General features: G+C 35.2%; 2 long non-coding RNA genes across 3 annotated transcripts; both read left to right on the top strand.

The window, feature by feature from the left end:
• The first annotated feature begins 2522 nt into the window (after window positions 1-2522).
• LOC112729985 (uncharacterized) lies at window positions 2523-3060 on the top strand. Its single transcript, XR_011869134.1, has 3 exons — window positions 2523-2715; window positions 2808-2930; window positions 3007-3060. It is a non-coding gene; the product is annotated as an uncharacterized lncRNA (long non-coding RNA).
• A 12217-nt stretch (window positions 3061-15277) lies between these two features.
• On the top strand, window positions 15278-22324 carry LOC112727331 (uncharacterized). Of its 2 annotated transcripts, XR_011868476.1 has the most exons (4): window positions 15278-15778; window positions 15920-16008; window positions 17871-17975; window positions 22143-22324. It is a non-coding gene; the product is annotated as an uncharacterized lncRNA (long non-coding RNA). The 2 variants fall into 2 exon arrangements; XR_003165695.3 differs by lacking the exon at window positions 22143-22324 and having other exon boundaries at window positions 17871-18261.
• The last annotated feature ends 852 nt before the right edge of the window (window positions 22325-23176 follow it).

Below are 23176 nucleotides of genomic sequence, written 5' to 3'. Positions count from 1 at the left end.
ATATCCGCTCATCACTAACTGAGAAAATATTAGAAGTAACTGGTCGCAATTGAGTCACTAATCAAAAACTTATTTAGTGAGGACTTAGCGACCGCTTAACAACTGATAGACTTTCCTCACTTATTTCATGTTGCTACTAATTTATGAGGAAACACGTTAGTTGTTCTTATTCTGTCCTTATTTCATATTTCTACTAATCCCTAACCTCTATAAATCCATGGAAAATTCATGAAAAGTTTGAAGCAAAATTTTCAAACACTCTAATGTAATTTATCACAATTTTGTCACTAATCTAAAGTTATTTTAAACGAGAGAATAATTAAAGTCCCAAAGTTGCGAATAATAATTAGCTAGCTAATTTTTAATAACTAATAACTTACAATATTCTAGCAAGATGTCAATTCTAAAAAATTTTACAAAAAATTTAAATCAAAAGCTTTTTCTTAAAAAAAGATTTTTTTTCCAATTAGATCACAAACTTGTCGTTATTTTTAATGGGAAGTTTGCTATTAATTTGAATTGAAGTTTAAAATTAATATAGTTTAAAGACATTTAAAAATTCAGCATTTTTAGAAAATAGGAGCATAATAATGTTGATAATTTTCAATCACAAAATATACTAGAAAAATATATAATAGATAAGATAATTAAATTGTTATATATGAAAATTTTTAATATACAAACCCACTTTTTTATTGACAAAATAGCATATCTCATATATATACCTTACTATTTTTAATTTTTCATGGTATTCTTTAACCTGACAAATGATTAGGGTTCTATTTAACAATTTTCACTAGTCAATAAATTGTTACATACACAAAATGAGATTTAAATGTCGAATACTTGCTTACTATTTGTTTATATAATATATATCGTTATATAAATTATACTTTAAATAAGTTTTATTATATACAAAGTATCTAATAACTTATAGCCTCCCCTATATATATATATATAACTTATATTTACATTGAACTTATTTGTGAGATTTTAGTTGTAGAAATAGAAATTATAAAATATAAAAATATTTGTAAATTTAAAAAATAGTACAAATTATTTTAGTTTATTTATTTTAATATAAGATCATTGATATTTACATAAAATATTTTATATTTATTTAAAATTTATATCTATTTTATAAATATTTTTTAAAAACATAAATTCTTTTTTAAAAAATTAAAATAAAAATTTAAAAACAAAAAAATAACTCAAAAAATAAAACAAATTATATTAATTTAAAAATATTTAATTTCAAAAATTGAAAACGCATATAAGCGCCCCTTTTCAGTAGTTCAAATTAAAAAATAAAAATCCCATCTCTAGTAATTTTCTCATTTACACCCGCTAAACATGCCTAGCCCGCACTACTGGGGAATGGATCCTCTCAATTGTTTTTTCATAATTGAGGGAGTAAAGTGTGATCTCTCACCATTAATTTTATAAATGAAACAAAAAATAAATATGAGAGATAGAGAGTAATGAAGGGTTAGAGATCACACTTTACACTCTCAATTTTTCTTAACAGTTGAGAGGATCCATTCCTGCACTAATGCATTACTGCACTACCTTCTGTCCCACTAAAACATAACCGTAACACACACATCACACTCCAGCACCGCACTCTCCAGATTTCTCACACTCCTCATGCTCCCACCAGAGGCTCACCACTCTTTGTCGGCGACAGATTCCATCACAGTCGCGCCCCCATCCAGCCCAAAATGCCCTCGTGCATTTTGTTCTGCGTCGCTCCTTTCCCAGCGCTGTTGTGGTCTCTATCCAGCGTCTTCGTCGTCTCTTCGATTTCAGCCCCGTCGTCTCTGTCATCTCACCATCCAGCATCTCTCCGTCTCTCTTCGATTTCTTCTACCATAAGCTCTGTTCAGTGGCTCGGTCCTGCTTGATGTTCTAATCGTTGTCGGTATTGTATTTTGAGTCTTCTGAATCTGTGCACCTTTCATGATTCTGTTATTATTATTGATTCTAAACTGATTTTAACTTTTGATTTTTGTTATGATTATTTGTTTTTTGTTCTAATTTTTGGTTTAGGGTTTTAATTATGTTCTTATTGTTTTTATTATTCATTCTATTTTTTTGGTTCTGATGTTTTTTTTCTAGTTATCTGGTTATAATTTTTAGTTTTAATTATTTGTGCTAAAAATATAAATTTATTTACGAAGGTTACCTTTAACTATGAGTTTCTACTAACTGCTTCTGGTACATCTAATCACATATGCTTGTATCACAAATTGAAACCTTATGGAAAATTTACTTTTACTTTTAAAATATTTCTTATTTTCTTTGTTAAAAATCTAAAATGATTTTAGATCTAATTGAATGGTCAATTAGTTATTGTTACTTTGTTATTTGTGCAGTGCAAGTTATCTTTTTTCTATAAGAGATGGCCGCTGGAGTGAATAAGATGCTCCAATTTTAATACCAGGAGACAAAATCAATTGGTAACTTCTGCATTTGCTCAATTGCTCGAAATTTATGATAACTATTGAGGAAATAGATGGGATGGATGTCATCTGTAGTGACAAAACTATAACCTTGACATTGAATAAGCTTAGTGTTGATAGAAACTTGATTGAGGTATTTGCTAAGGGTGTTGAGAAGGAGTATGTTATCCTTCTTGCTGCAAGGGCCTCTAGGACCGAAAATCAGAATGCTATAGATGCTGCAATTGTTGGGAAGCTTGCTGATCCAAAGGAGGTAAATATAGCAAAACCACTTTCTTTAGAACAAGAAGGATACAGATAAAATATTTTAATTTTACTCTCAATTTTAATGGTTTGACTGACCAGGCTTAAGCCGGAATCAGGGAGGTCCATTTTCTTCCATTCAATCATGTAGACAAGAGAACTGCTCTAACTTACATTGATTCTGATGGAAATTGGCACCGTGTGAGCAAAAGGGCTCCAGAGCAGGTAAAAATCTGTTTCATTGGTACCTTCTTAGGATGGTTATATGGATGACAAAGGCTTATATTTTCTCTTTATTTAGATCATAACCCTTTGCAACTGCAAAGAGGATGTCGGGAAGAAGGTTCATGCAATGATTGATAAGTTCACTGAGCGTGGACTTCAGTCTTTAGGTGTTGCAAGATTCATATTGTAATTAATTTCTAACTCTATAAAGGTTTTAGTTTGTTGACCTTCGTTAGCTTTAACCTTTAAGGTGGGTAATATGGAGCACAATTCATTAGAGAATGCATCCTCAAACATCATTAGTAATGGCATCAAAAACAACAAAATGGTACATGAAAATTAGCCATATAGAACTTAGTACCATTTTTAGCCCAACAAAATTTGATGAACGATAATATATATATTTCTAATTCATTTTCTTTTGTCTTGTGATGACATGTTTTGTTTTGTTGATGAGAATTATTGAAAATTGGCTGCTTTATTATGCAGATCCAAATGGTAAGCACATGAACTTCTATATTGGTGAGTAAATTATTACACATTAGGCTAAAAAAATTCATTATGATATACTTGGTGTTGAACATGGAATATATTTACTTGCACTATTCCTTAAAAAATGATTCATCTAATGCGTAGGCTTATCTTCTTTTTATTTTCTTGCTCATTCCTCTAGGTTTACTAAAATAGATGACTCTTCTCATATAATAATATTTCTACCTTGTCCAGTATCTCAGCAAATCAACTAACTATGTTTGCAAACATAGATACTAATGTAGATACCTACAATTTTGAAGAAGCAAGTATGCAGTTATCAACTGCCAAGCTTTAGATGTTGTTTATTTTTATTTTTCAATTTTTTAAAATTTTTAATGTGCAATGAGGAACTTAGATGTATAATGTATAATGAATTTTATAGAAGCAAGATCACATTTGTGTAGCCAGATCAAAACATATTTAAATAAGTGAGTGAATACTTATTTTTACATGATATTGTAATTGAGTTTATTTCTTTATTAGTTTACTGATTAAGTCATGTTTTTTAGAGCTATTGAATAGATAGAATAAGTATTTAATCAAGCTCAAGGCTTGGTTATTATTAGGTTAAGCTTCAATACTTTATTTTTTTAAACATGGTTTGAAGTTTTTTAAACGTGTATAGTTTTGATGAACTAATTATATTTCTATGCGTTATAATCTTTTAATTCAATGACTAAAGTAAAAAAATAATGAGATTTATTTTAGTATAGTGACAAAATTGATATTCTAACTAATATTCTGAGAAACATTAGCGATATACTCGCTGTTGATGATACCTATCGATTTGTTACTAGTTTAAAAAGAATTTGCGATAGTATTGCAACTAATTGACTACATATTATTTTCTAGCAAATTAGCGATTACTTCGTAACTCTACTTTCTCATTTAGAATAGCTTTGGTTTAGTGACAAAATTCCTATAAATTTGATTAAGAATTTTCAAAGATTAATTATAGATTTGCTACAAAATGTGACAGATTTGCGATTATATTAGCGGACAACTTGTGACGAATTAGGTTCAGAAAAATTATTTGCTAATTGGCGTCAACTAAGAATTCCATTTTGTCTACAAAATTAGCTTGGATTTAGCAATGATTCTGCTACAGTAGAGTTTGTCGCTAATTAGCGACTACATTTTAGTCTATTTCTTCTATGGAATTAGCTTTTACTTTAGTGATGGATTTGCGACTATCTATTTAGTAGGTAAAAAAGTTTTCGATGAATTACCAACTATTGTGTTTGCCTCCCTGATCTGCAACTTGTAATTAGCGAGAAAAGCATTAGCGACTAGGCGGTAGCTAATCCATCACAAATTATATTTTGCGTCAGATTAGCGATGATTTTACGACTATTTTTATGGTAGCTAATCGGCCATATTCTTGTAGTGAGAGTACGGGCAATCTTCTTTGGAGCAAGTGAACTACATGGGCAACTCCTCAACACCACCTAAAAATGACCCCTACTCTAACACCTTTAATCCTGGATGGAAAAACCACCCAAACTTTGGGTGGGAAAACCAAAATCAGAGGCCTAACAACTACACTAATAACCATCAACAGATCCACTTTAACCCTCAGCAAAATACTTTAAATCCTAACCATCAGAGCCAAAACAACCCCCATCAAAACCATTCTCACCAACAACCACCCACCTGACACTCCACCCAACAAGACTCCCAGAGGGTTTCTAACCTTGAAATAGCCTTGGAAAAACTTTCGCAAAACACTTCCTCTTTCATCAAGAACCAAGAAGCTTTAATAACAAACTCAGAGATACAAATGGGCCAGCTTGCTCAACATATGGATAAATCCATAAATGTTCTCTCCAATGACAATTTCTAACCCAAGGGAGGAGTGCAAAGCCAGAGTTTGAGAAGTGGAAGAGTACTGGGAAAGGAAGAAAAAGAAACCCATGTTCCTGACAGTAGAGAAGAAGTTCCAAAGGATGATAGCTTGCAAGAAGAACAAGTAACTCTTTCTACTCAGCAACAACAAACTCAAGCCTCCAAAGATGTACCAAAAGAAAAGATTCAAGTGCCCGAGTACAAGCCAAGAATTTCCTACCCTCAAAGGTTGCAAAAGGAGGCCAAGGATCATTAATTTTCTATGTTCTTGGAGGTTTCAAGAAGCTACAAATAAACATCCCCTTTGCTGAAGCCCTTGAGCAAATGCCCATGTATGCAAAATTAATGAAGGAGTTAATCTCTAAGAAAAGGAATTGGAGGGAGAATGAGACAGTGGTGCACACAAAAGAGTGTAGTGCTATAATCCAAAAGAACATTCCTAAGAAACTAAAAGATCCTAGAAGTTTTGTGATCCCCGGTACCATTGGGGAGGTGATAGTTGAGAAAGCCTTGTGTGATTTTAGAGCTAGTATCAACTTAATGCCATTATCCTTAATACGCAAGCTCCAAATTAAAGAAGTGAAACCCACCAGAATTTCCTTGCAACTTGCAGACTGCTCTCTTAAATTTTCTTTGGGTGTTGTTGAGAATCTTTTGGTGAAAGTGGAAACATTCATATTCCCCGCTGATTTTGTCATTCTGGACATGGAAGAGGATGTTAATGCCTCTATTATATTGGGAAGGCCTTTCCTTACTACAGGGAGAGCCTTAATTGATGTTCAGAAAGGTGCATTAACATTGTAGGTGAATGATGAACAAATTGTACTCAATGTATTTTACAACACCCTAATGACTATGTGGATTGCATGAAGATTGACATCATTGAGCCATTGATTCAAGAAGCATTGGAAGAGGAGCAACTCGTTGAGACACTTGAATCCATTATGGAAGCAGAAAAAGACGAAGAGGTTGATGAATGTCCACCACCAAAGGAAGCATTATATACCCCTTCTATTAAGGCCTCTGCCTCTCTCTTTGAAATATACTTTCCTTGGAGAATTGGAGACATATCCAGTAATCATTAATTCCTCATTGAATGGTAGTAAGGAAGAGGCATTACTCAATGTGCTAAAGGAACACAAAACAACACTTTGTTGGATTATTGGTGACCTTAAAGGAATAAGCCCTGCCACATGCATGTACAAGATCTTGCTTGAAGAGGATGCTAAACTAGTGGTACAAGCACAAAGGAGGCTTAATTCTACAATGAAGGAGGTGGTTAAAAAGGAAGTAATGAAAAGTTATGGGAAGTTGGGATAATCTATCTAATTTCTAATAGCTCTTGGATAAGCCTAGTACAAGTTATCCCCAAGAAAGGAGGTGTGACTGTGGTGGCCAATGACAAGAATGAGCTCATTCCTACAAGGACTGTAACTGGTTGGAGGATGTGTATTGATTATAGAAAGCTCAACACAGCCACAAGAAAGGATCACTTCCCTCTTCCCTTTATTGATCAAATGCTAGAAAGGTTGGTCGGACATGCTTTTTATTACTTCTTGGATGGATACTCCAGATACAACCAAATTGTTGTAGACCCTCAAGACTAAGAGAAGACGGCATTCACATGCCCCTTTGGTGTTTTTGCTTACCGCCGGATGCCTTTCGGATTGTGTAATGCTCCTGCTATATTCCAAAGGTACATGCTTTCCATCTTTTCTGATATGATTGAAAACTTTATTGAGGTTTTTATGGATGACTTTTCTATTTTTGGTGATTCTTTTGAAGGGTGCTTGCAACATCTAGCATTGGTTTTGAGAAGGTGTCAAGAAACTAACCTTGTTTTAAATTAGAAAAAAATGCCACTTCATGGTTACTGAAGGCATAGTTCTCGGACACTGTATCTCAATCGAAGGTATAGAAGCTGACAAAGCCAAAATAGAAGTAATTGAAAAATTGTCACCCCCTGTGAATGTGAAGGGTATAAGGAGTTTCTTGGACCATGTAGGCTTCTATAGAAGATTCATCAAGGATTTTTCTAAAATAGCAAGGCCATTAAGCAACCTTCTAGTTGCTGATGCACCATTTAATTTTGATGATGAATGCTTACATGTCTTTGAAACTCTTAAGACCAAACTTGTCTCTACACCCATCATTGCTCCTCCCAATTGGACATTACCATTTGAACTAATGTGCGATGCAAGCGATTATGCAATAGGGGCTGTGTTGGGGCAAAAACAAGATAGACTTATGCATGTTATATACTATGCAAGTAGGGTGCTTAATGAAGCTCAAAAGAATTATACCATTACAGAGAAGGAATTGCTTGCTATTATTTTTGCATTTGATAAATTTAGATCCTATTGAGTTGGTTCAAAGGTTATTGTTTACATTGATCACTATGCTCTTAAGTACCTTTTGACTAAGCAAGACTCTAAGCCAAGATTAATTAGGTGGGTGCTCCTTCTACAAGAATTTGACATCAAAATTAGAGACCAAAAGGGCTCTGAAAACCAAGTGATGGATCACTTCTCTAGACTTGAACCATTAAAGGCTCAAAGCAATTCACCTCCCCTGCATGAAGAATTTCTTGATGAGCAAATCCTTGTCTAGACATGGCTAATTACAAAGTTAGGAGGATAGTCCCAAAAGGATTCACCAAGCAAAAACTCAAAAAATTATATCATGATGCTAGGTACTACCTTTGGGATGATCCTTATCTATTTAAAAGATGTTCGAATGGCATAATTAGGAGGTGTGTTGCAGAAGAGGAGACTCATGCAATCCTATGGCATTGTCATGGTTCTGATTATGGTGGGTATTTTGGTGAAAAAAGAACAGCCACCAAGGCCCTTCAATGTGGGTTCTGTTGGCCCACCCTCTTTAAGGATTCAAGAGCATTTGTAGAAAATTGTGATGCTTGCCAAAGGGAGGAAAACTTGCCAAAGAGGAATGAATTACCTCAAAACCCCATCCTGGAATTAGAGTTGTTTGATGTATCGGGCATAGATTTCATGGGACCTTTCTCCTCCTCATACTCAAACAACTACATTTTGGTGGCCATGGACTATGTTTCTAAGTGGGTGGAGACAGTCCCTTTGCCTACCAATGATGCTAAAGTAGTGCTCAACTTCCTTAAGAGGCACATCTTTAGTAGGTTTGGAGTTCCAAAGGCATTGATTAGTGATGGTACTAGACATTTTTGTAACAAACAACTTGATACACTCCTCCAAAGATATGGAGTCAAACATAAGGTGGCCACCCCATATCATCCTCAAACCAGTAGACAAGTGAAAGTCACCAACAGAGAGCTGAAGAGAATCCTAGAAAAAACAGTAGGGGCCTCAAGGAAGGATTGGGTAAGAAAGCTTAATGACTCCCTTTGGGCCTACCAAACCATAAAGCTAGTGACGTTAAAGAAGCGCTTGTTGGGAGGTAACCCAACCGTTGGTATGTTTTGTTTTCTGAATTTTTTTTTCATTAGTAAATCCCAGTGTCTTTGCATGAAACAAGTTTGGTATACCACTCCCGCATGATGATATGTTCTTTTTGGGTACTTGGCTCAAAATTAAGTTTGGTGTTGCACCTCTCACTAATCTTGTTTCATACAAACCTCATAGTTTTAATTGTTTCTTTTAATATTATTCTTCTTGTTTAGTCTCTTATCTTCCGTACTGTATTTATTATTTTTAGGTACAGTGATTTATCACCCATGTTGCTAAGTGTTTCTAGGTATACAAAGGAGGAAGGCAATCCTAAGAATACCATCATGTATACATGCACGAGCATTAAGCTTTACACCATGCAGTTACACACTCTCCACATCATGCTTCAATTACATGCCTCATAAGACAAGTTTAAAGCCACCATGCATTGGTCTTCATGATGATAACAGTGTTGCATGCATAGGCCTTTACATCATTCATAACATTTATTCTCGTACCACGAACCATCATCAGTGCATTCTTACATATTTTGTCCTCTAGCTTTCCACCAACCACTCACCTTACCATTAGCCTTACACCTTAAACACTTGCCTTCCCATCGCCGCCCCTCACAACCAATCACCTTCACTCATAAAACCCTTCCCATATTTCTATTTTCAAGAGCACATGCACACCATTAGATCACCTTCATCCATCCCAACCATCCGTTCCATCTCCACCCCCTATAAATACCACACTTCACCACCTTTACTTCACCATCTCCTCACTTCCTTTCCTCCCTTACTTTCATACATTCTTCTCCTTACTTGAAGACAAGAAAATCTTTAAAGTTTGGTGTGGTTTAGCCATTTCACTCATATCCATTCACTTCATGGCATCATCCTCAAGAAAGAGAACGGGGAAGGCACCTGCCAAACTCCAATACGAGGCGGAGAGGTTCCGTTCTCCTTTTCATGAACATCACTTCTATGGATGGATGGCAACCAAGATCATAATCCCTGAGTTAGAGTTTGACATTCCATGAAACATATTCCCAGAGATAAGAAGACAAATACTAAGGAGAAAGTGGTAACTTCTATGTGAGCCACCAAGAAAGGTCCCAGCTTTGCTTGTTTGTGAGTTCTATGCAAATGCCGCCATGGATGGACAAGAGGAACCCACTTACTTGAGCTATATGAGAGGTAAAATGGTAGACTTTGGACCTGTAGCAATAAGAAGAGTCTTAAAGTTAAGAAACCCTCCCCCCCCCTCTGCTTCTTCCTCGTAATCTCTTATGAATTATACACAAAGATTGAATGCCTACCCAAGGTGCGATGATATCATTAGTGATATTTGTGTGGTTGGAACTGAATGGATCAAGGATTTGGATGGATTTTTGAGCTAATTGAGAAGGAGTGACCTTTCTCCAATAGCAAGAGGCTGGTTTGAGTTTGTAAGGAGATCCATCCATCCTCAAACAATTCAAAAGTCACCAAGAAAAGAGCCATACTCATTCATTGCGTTATACCTGGAGAGAAAGTAGATGTAGCAGAGATCATTCCACGCAAAATACAGAGCAGAGCAGAGAGCATTGAAAAAAGGTCAAGGCTTGCATTCCCAAGCCTCATTTATAGATTGTGTGAGTATGCAGGGGTGGATCTTGACTTTGGGGACGAATTAGTCAAGAGGGACCATCCCATTACACCCGAGAGTATGGAGAAAGTCATGATCAATTCAAAGACACCAAGGCCAAGACCCCAACCAAGAAGAAGGGAAGCTCCATCAAACACTCCACCTCTACAAACTCAAGAAACTCAAGTTCTCATGCCTTAAGCCTCTTCTTTACCTCCTCCAGAATACTGGCATCAATTAACTTCATGTTTGGAGCAACTGAGGATAGAGCAACTCAACCAAGGAAGGCTCATCAACCATATGATGCATGAGCAAGAAAACCAAAGGGTCACAATCCACAATTTGAAGGAAAATTGAATTATCTTTATGTGGGATAGCAGATAGCAAATCTAGCAATGGCCCCATATCCATCAGTTGGCCAGTGGATTCATGATAAACTCTATACCAAAGGACATGCTAATGTCACTCAACAAACTCTTGAGCAACAGCAAGAGATATGGAAGGCTGGAAAAACCCAACAAGCTAATGGAAAAGATGGTGGAAGACAACTAAGGTGGTGGAGTTCTGGCTATATTCCTATGCTCTATGTTTTTCTTATTATCTTTCCTTACTTTAAATTCATGCATGTGTATTATCTTCCTTTAATTTAATACAACTATTATCTTTGTTCTTAAGTGCTGACCATGACCCATCCATCATAACCAATAAACCATCATTATACTTGTCATTCAAAATAAGTAAAGATCATGTCACTACAACATTTTGGGTCTATGGCCACGGTTTTTTTTATCACGGTACCATAGAGGTACCGTGACCATAGACCCTCTATGGTCATGGTTTTTTACCGTGACAAAAAAAAGCTATGGTCACAGTTTTTAGAAAAAGGGTGACCATAGAGTACCTATGGTCACGGTTTTTTAAAAAAGAGTGGCCTAAAAGGGTTTATAGTCACAGTTTTGGGGGTTGACCTAAAGGGGTCTATGGTCACGATTTTTTATAGTGACAAAAAAGGGTCTATGGTCACGGTTTTTCAAAAAAGGGTGACCTAAAAGGGTCTATGGTCACGGTTTTTTGTGGTGACCTAAAGAGGTCTATGGTCACAGTTTTTGGGAGTGACCTAAAGAGGTCTTTGGTCACGGTTTTGGGGGTGACCTAAAGAGGTATATGGTCACGGTTTTTTACGGTGACCAAAAAGGGTCTATGGTCACGGTTTCTCAAAAAAGTGTGACCTAAAAGGGTCTATGGTCACGGTTTTTTGTGGTGACCGAAAGAGGTCTATGGTCATGGTTTTTTGGAGTGACCTAAAGAGGTCTATGGTCACAGTTTTGGGGGTGACCTAAATGGGTCTATGGTCATGGTTTTTTACAGTGACCAAAAAGAGTCTATGGTCACGGTTTTTCAAATAAAGGTGACCTAAAAGGGTCTATGGTCACGGTTTTTGGGGGTGTGATGTGAAGACTTTATATTGATATAGAATTTCCTCAAATGAATGAATTCTCATTGCAAGTATAGTTCTAAACCAACAAAGAATCCTCACATGCAAAAATATTGGTTTTGTCACAAGTACAAACCCCAATGAAAATTAACCGAAGTATTTAGACTCTGATAAACCCCATATTTAGGGTTTATCTTGTGCTTCATTTAGGGGATTTTATGACCTTATTACCCACATTTATTCAATGAAATAGCATGATTTCATGATTGTCTCCTAATTTGTGCTTAAGTGTGAAAACATGCTTTCTAGGTCCTTAATTGTTGATTTTAACTCACCATGATTCCACTAGATGCCTTGATTTATTTGTTAAGTGATTTCAGGTTGAAAAGGCTAGGAATGGATCAAAGGAGTGAACAGGAAAGCAAGGAAAGTGGAGAAATCATGAAAAGCCAAAGATTTGAGAAACATCATCCACGCACACGCGCACAATACGCGCACGCGTGGATCGCGAGAACTCCAGGGACGCGTACGCGCCGAAGGCCGCACGAGATTTTTAAAGAAGAACTCGTGCCTGGTGATTTTGGAGGGTTTCTGGCCCCACTTGGAGCTGAGTTTTTGGTGGAAAAAGCTTTAAAAGACCAAGGATTGAAGGGGATTCACACACTTACACACTTACACACTTAGACACTAGTTTAGTTTTAGTTTAGTTTTCACATGCTTTTAGTTAGTTTCTAGAGAGAGAAGCTCTCTCTTCTCTCTAGAATTAGGATTAGGTTTAGATCTAGATCTAGTTCTTCTTCTCTCTTCTAATTTTTCTTTTCTTTCCTTAATTTTTCTCTTGTAGTTGTAGAATTTTTCTTCTCTTATAATTCCTTTGTATTGTTAGTTGTAGTTTATGAACTTTCTTTTGTAGATCTACATTTCTTCTTCAATGCAATTGGTAAGTTCTTTGTTGTTTCATAATTGTTTTCCTTTTCTATTGTTGATCTCTTGCTATTCTAGTTAGATCTCTCTTTAATTCTTGCAATTGAGTAGTGTAGATTTACTTTCCTTGCAATTTTACTATGCTTTCCTTTTATGCCTTCCAAGTGTTTGATGAAATACTTGATTGGATTTTAGAGTAGAATTTTATGCTCTTGGCTTGGGAAGGTAACTTAGGAACTCTTGAGTTACTAATTTCCAAGTAATTGACGATTGGGAGCCATTAACTCTAGATCTCACTAATTGATTTGGTGGAGAACTAGGACTTATGGACTTGGATTGATATAGCTCACTTGACTTTCCTCTACTATTAGTTAGGGGATGACTTAGTGGGATTGATCCTTGCCAATTCTCATGTTGTGGTTAGTGATAAGGATAGAGATCCTTGACCACCAACCTTTGCCAAACCTTTTTAGTTGTTAGTTTAGTTTCATTGCCATTTACATTTTATGTCTCTTATCCCGAAAACCCCAAAACATACCCTATAACTAATAACAAGACACTTTATTGCAATTCCTAGGGAGAACGACCCGAGGTTCCAATACTTCGGTTTATAAATTTTAAGGGTTTGTACTTGTGACAAACAACTTTTTGTATGAAAGGATTATTGTTGGTTTAGAAATTATACTTTACAACGAGACTTCATTTGTGAATTCTAAACCGTCAAAAGTCCTAATCATCAGACTCCGGGTCGTCTCACAAGGAATTACAATGAAGTGAATGATTATTGGCTATGAAGGAACAAAAGGGGTTTGATTTGGAAAAGGGGCAAGAAATTAAATGGGCAAGAAAGGTAAATCAAGTAAGTAACTAAAGAAAGCAAGTAAATAAAGAGAGACATTCATGGCAAAGATTGAGAACATAGGCTTTCTATCCTAGTCATACAATGATTAATTCATCTTATTTAGTCAACTCCAACAAATGGAAGAAGGTATCATGTTATCTTCACATGGGGAGAATGTCAAACAAGACTAATCAATCATATCACAATAATAAACAAAAATTTATCTTATTTCGTCATCTCCAATGTTGGAAGAAGGTGTAAGTTATCTTTCATGAGAGAAAGTCAAACAAGACTAGTTAATCTCAATCCAAATGTCCTAATCAACTCACTAATTGGATTAGCAAGAGATTAGAGTCAATGGAAATAATATTAACTAACAACTCTAGATCACCAACATGAGTTGGGTTTTCATGACTCTAGATTACCTAATTTCTCTTTTCAAGTCAAGAATGCTCAAAATTCTACTCTAACATCTAACCAAGCATTTTGTCAAACACTTGGAAGGCATAAAAGAAAAGCATAACAAACGAAAAAGAAATAGTCAAATCTACCAACTACCAATTGCAAAGAAAGTAAATTCACAACTCAAATCAACAATAAAGAAACATCAAACATCAATTTGCATTAATTATAAACCAAATCCAACATAAGTGTTCATGAACATAAAAGAAGCATAAAAGTAAAATTAACAAAAGAACTAAGAAGAATGAGGTAGAAGAAACAAGAAATTGTAAAGTAAACAAGATGAAAACAACAATTGAACCTTAGATCTAAGATGAAGATAACCGTAAAAACCCTAATTCTAGAGAGAAAAGGGAGCTTCTCTCTCTAGAAACTAAACTACATGATGCTAAGCTACAAATAATTGCTCCCCCTTTGCTCAATCTTCAATTCTGCATCAAATACCCTCAGAAACAAGTTGGATTTGGGCCTGGGTAGCTCAGAAATCGCCCCCAGCGTTTTGTCTTTAAGTGAGTCACGTGCGAGCATCGACGCGTACGCGTGGGTCACGCGTGCGCGTCACTTGGCACTTTTCCTATCCACGCGTATGCGTCATGTACGCGTACGCGTCGCCATGCAACTTCACTTCTACACGTGCGCGTCTGCTGCGCGTGCGCGTGGATTGATGTACTCCAAATCCTTGTTTCCTCATGTATTCTCCCCTTTGTATGCTTTTCTCTTCATTTCTTCCATCTAATACTTGCCTTATGAACCTGAAATCACTCAACAAATATATCAAGGCATCGAATAGAATTAAAGTGAATTAAAATCACCAATTTAAGGGCCTAAAAAGCATGTTTTTATACTTAGGCGCAAATTAAGGGAGAATTACAAAACCATGCTATTTCATTGAATAAATGTGGAAAAAGGTGATAAAATCTCCTAAAATAAGCACAAGATAAACCACAAAATTGGGGTTTATTAGGGTGGCCTAAATGGGTCTATGGTCACGGTTTTGGGGGTGGCCTAAAAAGGTCTATGGTCACGGTTTTTCAAAAGGGTGACCTAAAAGGGTCTATGGTCATGGCTTTGGTGAGTGACCTAAAGGTATCTATGGTCACGGTTTTGGGGGGTGACTTAAAAGAATCTGTGGTCACGGTTTTCTGAAAAAGGGTGACCATAGAGTATCTATAGTCACGGTTATTGAGGGTGGGCTAAAGTAGCCTATGGTCACGGTTTTTTTAATTTTATTTTTAAAGGTATCCCCAAAACTGCTTCGTTTCTTCTCTTTAACTAAAATCCCATTTTTTCATTTATTTTTATCATCCCTCCCCAAAAACAAAACGTGCCCATTTTCCCTCCCTCCCAAAATCCCCATTAGTCCCCGGTAACTTAGGGAAAAAAGAAAAAGAAGAAGAAATCCCTAGCTAGCCATCAAAACCCCTGTGTGTGGTGGTGCGCCGTTTCGTTCTTCTTCTACCTCCTTCGGAGCCCACCATCGCTGACCTGAACTCTGTCTCTCTTCACTGCGTGAGCCGAGGGTCGTCGTTGCTTCTTTGCCTCCTCACGAGGCTTGTTGTTGCTTCCCTATTTCGCATCGTGTGTCGCCGTCACTGCTTCGCATCGTGTCTCTGCCTCACCGCGAGCTCCCTGTCACCGTGAGCTAACCCTGTGTACTCTTTTCAAGTTCAGCAGAAGCAATAGGGTTTGGGTTCTCGTCTAAATATTTTCAAGCTCAGCAATAGGGTTTTAATACCTTTGATGCTATTAAGTGGTAAGCATATTGGATTGGCAGAAATAGAACTAGGTTTCATTGGCCTTAGTTTGCACGAATTATTTCCTAGTTTTTATAGTTTTAATCAGTTGTACACACATGTAGAAGTTTAATTTGCATGTATCCACTTGTTGTATTTAGCGTGGAGAAAGTTTGGAGGAAGCTGCATGTGACAATATATCCACTTGAAGTGGGAGAAGTTATATATCACAGCTCTCAGCCACGGCCTGGTAAAATATATTCAATATACCTTAGATTAACTTTATGCTCTCAGTTTAGTATTTCTCTGGATTTGCCACATGACAATAATTAAGTAATGGTTATTAGGGTATAAATTAACAATATTAGGTTATACTATATCAGAACAAGTAGCATATATTATATATGTGGGGTATGCTACTCAGCAACGCATACATATAAACAAAGAGTTCCCCCAAAAAAAAAGTTCAACACAGAATTTGAGACAAATTAACTTTACTATTGATGATGAGTATACTAGAAGTTTGTTACCTTTTTGTTTAATTGGTATGATGAATCTTCCCTTTAACAATTTCATTTATAATTACTACTAAAAAATTATATACTGCACATTTTTAGCATTTATTCAAGGATAGAGCATTATTGTGATCCATCTAGAAGAACTATAAATCATATATAGTACCTGTGTTGCTATTATAATTATAACAACTACTAAACAAAAAAGAAGGCATGCTGAAAAATAAATAAATATATAAATTAAAATGTGATCTTGTACACCAAATGTAAAAATGCTAGAAATAGATGTGCATATAATTTCTCCATGCAGTTGCCAATGTTCTTTCACAGTGGCATTTTGTTATTTATTTTGTACAAGATTTGGAAACTCTGCAATGTGATATTGATTTTTTTACTCCAAATCTCGTGGCAAGGCCCAAATACTGCAAAAATATATATATACATATTTTTGCAAGCAGAGGGTGTAGGTGGGGGTGGGGGTGGGCGAGAACAAAAAGAATCAACCGGCATGGATGAATCATGAACCGACTATTATAGAATGATTGAATTATTGCTTGTCTTTGTTTAGATGTGCATTTAATTTCTCCTTGCAAGAGTTGCCAATGTTCTTTTGCAGTTCCATTTGATTATGTATTTAATTTTATACAAGATTTTGAAGCTTTGTAATGTGATATTGGTTGTTCACCACAAATCTTGTGCCAAGGCCCAAATACAGAAAAAAAAATAATTATTTTTTATATGGCTATTTCTTCTATATTTCTCATCTCTTAATTGAAAAAAGTTTTGCGACAGCAAGTCGTAAGCTTTATCCTTTGAGATGTTCCACTAATAATATCATGCCTTCACTTGAATGAATTTTGTTTTAATTTAGTCTGAAATAATCTACTCTAGCATTCACATAAGGCCAAGATATACTGCAATTCATGAATGTAAATTGTTCTGTTATTATACTTAAATTTGTGTTCGGACAGCAAAGTATTGTTGCATTTATTAGCGCTATAGTGATGGTTTACTTCTATTGCTGGAAATAAATGGCTATGCTACTTTCATTTATTTATTGTTTTTTATTTTAGTATTTTGAAATAGGAATTAGCTGTTGGAAGGTGGGGATCATTAAGAATAATTATAAATAATATTGTTGTGCAATGTAATGAGAACTTTTCACTATCTAATGATTTCATATTTGTTAAGTTTTCTTATAAATCTGTAAATTTTTATCCTTATTTTTGGCAGGGTAAGGAAAATATTGAACGAATAGAGATCACTGGTGTCGGGGATCCATTACTTTTATTATTACATGTTTTAATTAGTATTATTTTTTTATTTTAAAATATTATTAAATGTATCAAGTTCAGGGGATACTTTACTTCTACGTCACTAACTTTTAGTTAGTTTCTTCATTTTTCTTTCATGAAAATAGCTACTATTTCCATTTCAAGTATATTTATCAATGTTGTATGACTTCAGAAAAATTAGGACTTATAGCCTGACTTCCTAATTTGAATCATATGACAAGTATATATAGGACAAAATTCATATTTAAATTCTTATTCATTACTTCCTCTTCAAATATTACTAGCTCTTGAATTTCTTTCAGGAAAATAGTTCTACACTTTGTAATAAGGGTGGAGATGGATTTGAAGTGGGGAAGAGAAAGGTGAAGACCAAGTTGACAGCAAGCGCTAAATTTTTAGCTGCACAGGTAATGGAGCTTGATAAAGCAGTTTTGACTTCATTTTGTTTATTTTAGGTGATGTATTTAACCTTGATGGATCACAGAGTTGTTGAATGTTCTTTAGCTTCTCTTGAATTTTTTGTTTTGTTTTGTATACAATATAATTTTTTTGGACTGGTAAAGACAAAAGGAGTTGACTAGTTGCTATGACACTGTGTATAACAACTTCATATGGCATCTCAAAATGAAGGAACTAAGCAGTAAGTTTGTATCATACTTGTTATATAAAATATTTTGATCTTCCATTAATTTAGGTAGCAAGTGTGTATATGCTAGCTAGATTGTCACTATAATTGACCTACTAGATCATATTTAGTAAGTTCAGGTATTTACATTGTTAGGTTTAATCATACTCTATCAAAAGATTGGATGGATTCACCAAGATTTGAGAACAAGTATATAGATAGTGTTAATAATTTTTTAGAATTTGCCTTCTCAATTGGACAACCGGTTGGAAGAGAAATCCAGTGTCTGTGTGCAAAGTGAGGAAACACTTATTGGTGTGAACGAGATGCTATATATAAGCATTTTATTTGCTACGGTTTTGTCAAAGGTTATAAAAGATGGATCAATCATGGGAAGCCAATAATTTCAACAATTGTGGGACGTGACATGGATGATCGAGGCGGCTTTAATGACATTGATGGGTTACTGCGTCATGCATTCGGAGATATGTCAAATCTTGAAAAGGGAAACAGCGGGTTGAATGAAGATGCAAAGCGATTTTATAAGTTGGTAGATGAAGCAGGTCTAGAATTATATCCGAATTGTACTACTAGATTTTCAAGACTATCGTTTATCATTTGTCTCTACTACTTGAAGTGTATACATGGCTGGAGTAACATATCTTTTACCTCCCTTTTGGAGTTATTAAAAGAAGCTATACCAGATTTGAATATTCTCACTTCTTTTAATAAAGCTAAGAATATGGTTAAATACTTGGGTCTTGACTATGAAAAGATTGATGCATGTCCTAATGACTACATGCTGTATCGGAATGAGTACATAAATGACTCAGTTTGTCATATCTGTGGAGAGTCTCGATATAATCCGACTCCTACTATGGATGGCAACGAAGATGACTTTGCGCTTCCAAATAAAGTTCATAAGGTTGCTGTGAAGACCCTAAGATACTTTCCTTTAATACCAAGGCTTAAATGGCTTTTTATGTGCCCAAACACAGCAAAGGCGTTGAGGTGACATGATGAGCAGCGTTTGAAAGATGGTTGCATAAGGCACCCTGCTGATGGTCAAGCATGGAAGAACTTCGACAGTCGATACCCAAACTTTTCAAAAGAACTTCGCAACTTGAGGTTTGGGTTGGCAAGTGACGGTTTTAATCCTTTTCAAACTATGAATGTGTCACATAGCACATGGCCAGTTGTCTTAATGGTGTACAACTTTTCCCCGTGGATGTCCATGAAGTCAGAATATTGCATGCTCTCTTTACTCATACCTGGACCTTGTTCACCCGGAAATAATATTGACATTTTTTTGCAACCATTGATCGAAGAGCTGAAGGAGCTATGAGTGTCAGGGATAGATACATATGACTCTTTTAAAAAGAAAATTTTTCGAATGTATGATGTACTTCTTTGGACAATCAATGATTTTCCAACGTATGCCTTGTTGTCCGGTTGGAATACTAAAGGGAAGTTGGCTTACCCATGTTGTAACCACGATACTTCTTTTTGTTATTTGAAACATAGCCAAAAGACAGTTTACATGGACCATAGGAGAATTTTGCCAGCTGATCATGCATAGAGGTCTAACAAGAGATTTTTTAATGGAGAAATTGAATTCAGGGGTCCACCACGAATGTTAATCGGTGAAGAGGTTCTGGATATGCTAAAGTCAGTAGATAATGCCTTTGGGAAGACGCAAAACAAAAGTAAAGACCAATGGAAAAAAATCAATCTTTTTTGAGTTACCATATTGGCAGCATTGTATGATTAGGCACAACCTTGATGTAATGCATATAGAAAAAAATATAGTCGATAGTATAGTTGGTAGCTTATTGGATATTCCTGGAAAGATGAAGGACCATGCAAAGGCTCATTATGATCTTAAGGAGATGGGCATTCGAAAGAATCTTCACCCAACAAATACGAAGGATGGCAAAAGAACTAAACTTGCCAAAGCATGCTTCTCAATGACCAAAGGGAATAAATCCATTTTTTGTGGTGTTTTGAAGAAAACAAAATTGCCTGATGGAAGTGCTTCAAACATTTCTCGTTGTGTACAACAAGAAGAGAGAAAGCTTTACGGTTATAAGACTCATGATGCTCACTTCATATTGCATTACCTGTTGCAAATACAAATCAAGAGCATTCTTCCAGATCATGTTGCTGTTCTTCTAGTTCGCTTGTGTTCCTTTTTTTGTCGGCTATGTCAAAAGGAAATATCTTTAGAAGAGATTAATGGTCTGGAGTCAGAGATTGTGGAGACTTTGTGCTAGTTAGAGAGGATTTTTTCCCCTACCTTTTTTGATATAATGGTTCATTTGCTTATTCATTTAGCTAATGAAGTAAGGTTAGGTGGTCCCGTCCAGTTTCGCTGGATGTATCTGATTGAGAGATACATGTGCACACTAAGAAGGTATGTTCGCAATAGAAGTCGTCCGAAACAATCAACTGAAGGCTTGATATCGACAAAGTAAGTTATTTCCACAACTTTCTTGGCTTTAATGATGGTATCATGTATTTAACTAACTCTATGTATTTTTACATTGCAACAAAATGTAGGTTATTTCTGACATAAATCGTGAAAACAGATCCAAGCAAAAATGGAATCATCGAATGGGTCCAGTTAGTTTTGAGTTAGTACGCGCTGAATTGGTATTTTGATGCTTTGCATTTAAGTATTTTTGCATCTTTCATGTTATGAAGAGTGTTTAAGTTAGTCACATGTTAGTGGTTTCTCTGTAGCGTGCAAAGAAGGAGGACAACAAAGATCCACCATAAGTTGAGATGTTTGTTGTAACTCGTACAAACAAAAAAGGAGAGACTGATTCGGGAACACAAGAGACGATTGTGAGTTGTCCAGTTTCTTAGAAAAGTACACCAAACCAGAAATGTATTAGTTATTTTTTTTATTTTGAAGCATTTGGGTGCATGAACTTATTTTGGTCCTATTTGTGTGTAATAGGATCATATTTAAAATTTGAAACAAGCAGGATACAGTGATGATGAGGCAGTTCAAACAGTTTTTGGAAAGGAAAGACATGGTAGAGTTCGTTTCTATGGTCGATCAGTCACAAAATCCTCTCTTAAAAAGGATAAGCAAATCCGACAAATGCAACAACAACATACTGAAGTGGTTTCAACTATGGAGGAAATTCAAACTAACTTAACTTCCAAGTTGGATGGTTTAGCAAGCTTGATTAAAACGTTGTTGCAACAAGTCAATCCTGGTATGAGTGCAGAACAGGTGCAAGTAATGATAGAAGGCGCCCAACAATCTCCGCCTGATACGAGTAGTGCACCAAATGATGCGCGGCGAAGCATTCCTCCTTCACCTGGATCGAACCATGTATCAAAGGATTTCGAAGTAAGTGCTGTTCAAAATAAGTAGTTAAATTAATAGTGTGGTTTTGGTACTTACTAAGCTGATTGGCTAAACCATTATATTTTTTGTTTTAAACTTTAGTTGTTTTACTTTTTATATCTTGTGCTCATCTTTATTAACTTAATTCCTCTTTATTGATCCCTCACCACTTACAAGGAAAAAAACTTAAGATACTTTCACTAAGTGCATGCAACATTTAACCGTTAAATGATGGGCTACAGTGAAGCAAATAAGCATATTTTTTTTTACAAGTTGAAGGCTAACAAGTTTGGTACCACATAGAATTTAGAATTTTTTTTCAACAATTATTATTTAGGTTTGTCACTTGTGTTATAGGTAGGTCTATATCAATTGGACTTTGTTGTTTACATAAAGAGGGACATGTATGTATAAGTTTTGGCTAAGATTTTCGTTTTATATGGCTCATCAAAACACTAGCAAATACTTCTTGCTGTTTAGTAGTTGAAATTTTAAAGTTAATTGACTTATTAAACTTTGCTGCATATGTACTGTATTATCAAAAGCAATTTTGCTCTATTTTAACATGTTTATTTCTTTTACTAGCAGGAAGACATGATGTGAAGAAAATATGTTCCATACAAATATGACATGGGATGGGTCTTACACTTTAGTTATCTAAATGTAATTTTTTTGTGTTCTGTACTTTTTGAAAAGAGACTTTACTCGATATTACATGTAATTGGATACATTACACTCTATTTTAGTGTTATAAAAGTTTCATTATAAACTAGATATGTTTAAGTGTTTTCAGATTTTAGTTTCAACACACATACACATTCACTTAGTTTTAGTTTTAGTTTTTGAATCTTAGAGAGAATATACTACTTCCTCTAGGGATCTTCGCATTCTTAGATTTTTAGTTTTATGCTTTTTGGATTGGATCTTGAGAGAATTACTACCTTCATTTGAAGTCTCTATCATTGCAGTTTGCTTTCTTAATTCCTTACTCTTTTATTTTTTATTCAGTTTGTTCAGAGTTACATATGAATATCTTTGATTTTGGAAATTATTAATGCAAGAGTTATTTTTACATTTAATTTCACTCTTTGTTTGAATATCATCTCCCCTTAATTTATTAACTCAAAAATTGCTTTTACTAAATTAATTTTAATTACCATGTCTCCTTTCTATTCCCTTTACATGTTTGCAAAAATGGCATCCATGTCAATGGAGTAGACTCCCAGCTTGACTTTGGAGTTGATTAATAGGAAACCCTTGAGTTGGAATACTCAAGTGTTAATTTGTAATTGGAAGTTGTTGGCTGACTCTCTAGTCACTAACTCTAATCCTTCCCTAGGAGAGGATTAGGACTTGTGAATCAGAGTTGGTTCAGTTACTTGACTTTCCTTTATTAGGTAAGGGATAACTAAGTAGAAACAACAACCTCTTACTATTACACTTGGGAAAATTCAACAAGGATAGAACTTCCGATTAATCTTTTCCTAGTCAAGGCTTTTTATTTTAATTACATAAAACCTCTTGTTAATTTTTATTGCTTTAATTTATAATCATTTATTTTTCCATTCTCCAACTCTAAAATTTCTCAGAAAATCCCTGACCAATAAATTACACTCTTTTGT

Source organism: Arachis hypogaea, chromosome 12, assembly GCF_003086295.3.
Source record: "Arachis hypogaea cultivar Tifrunner chromosome 12, arahy.Tifrunner.gnm2.J5K5, whole genome shotgun sequence".
NCBI classification, from domain to species: Eukaryota; Viridiplantae; Streptophyta; class Magnoliopsida; order Fabales; family Fabaceae; genus Arachis; species Arachis hypogaea.
This window is presented reverse-complemented; position numbering and strand designations above follow the sequence as displayed.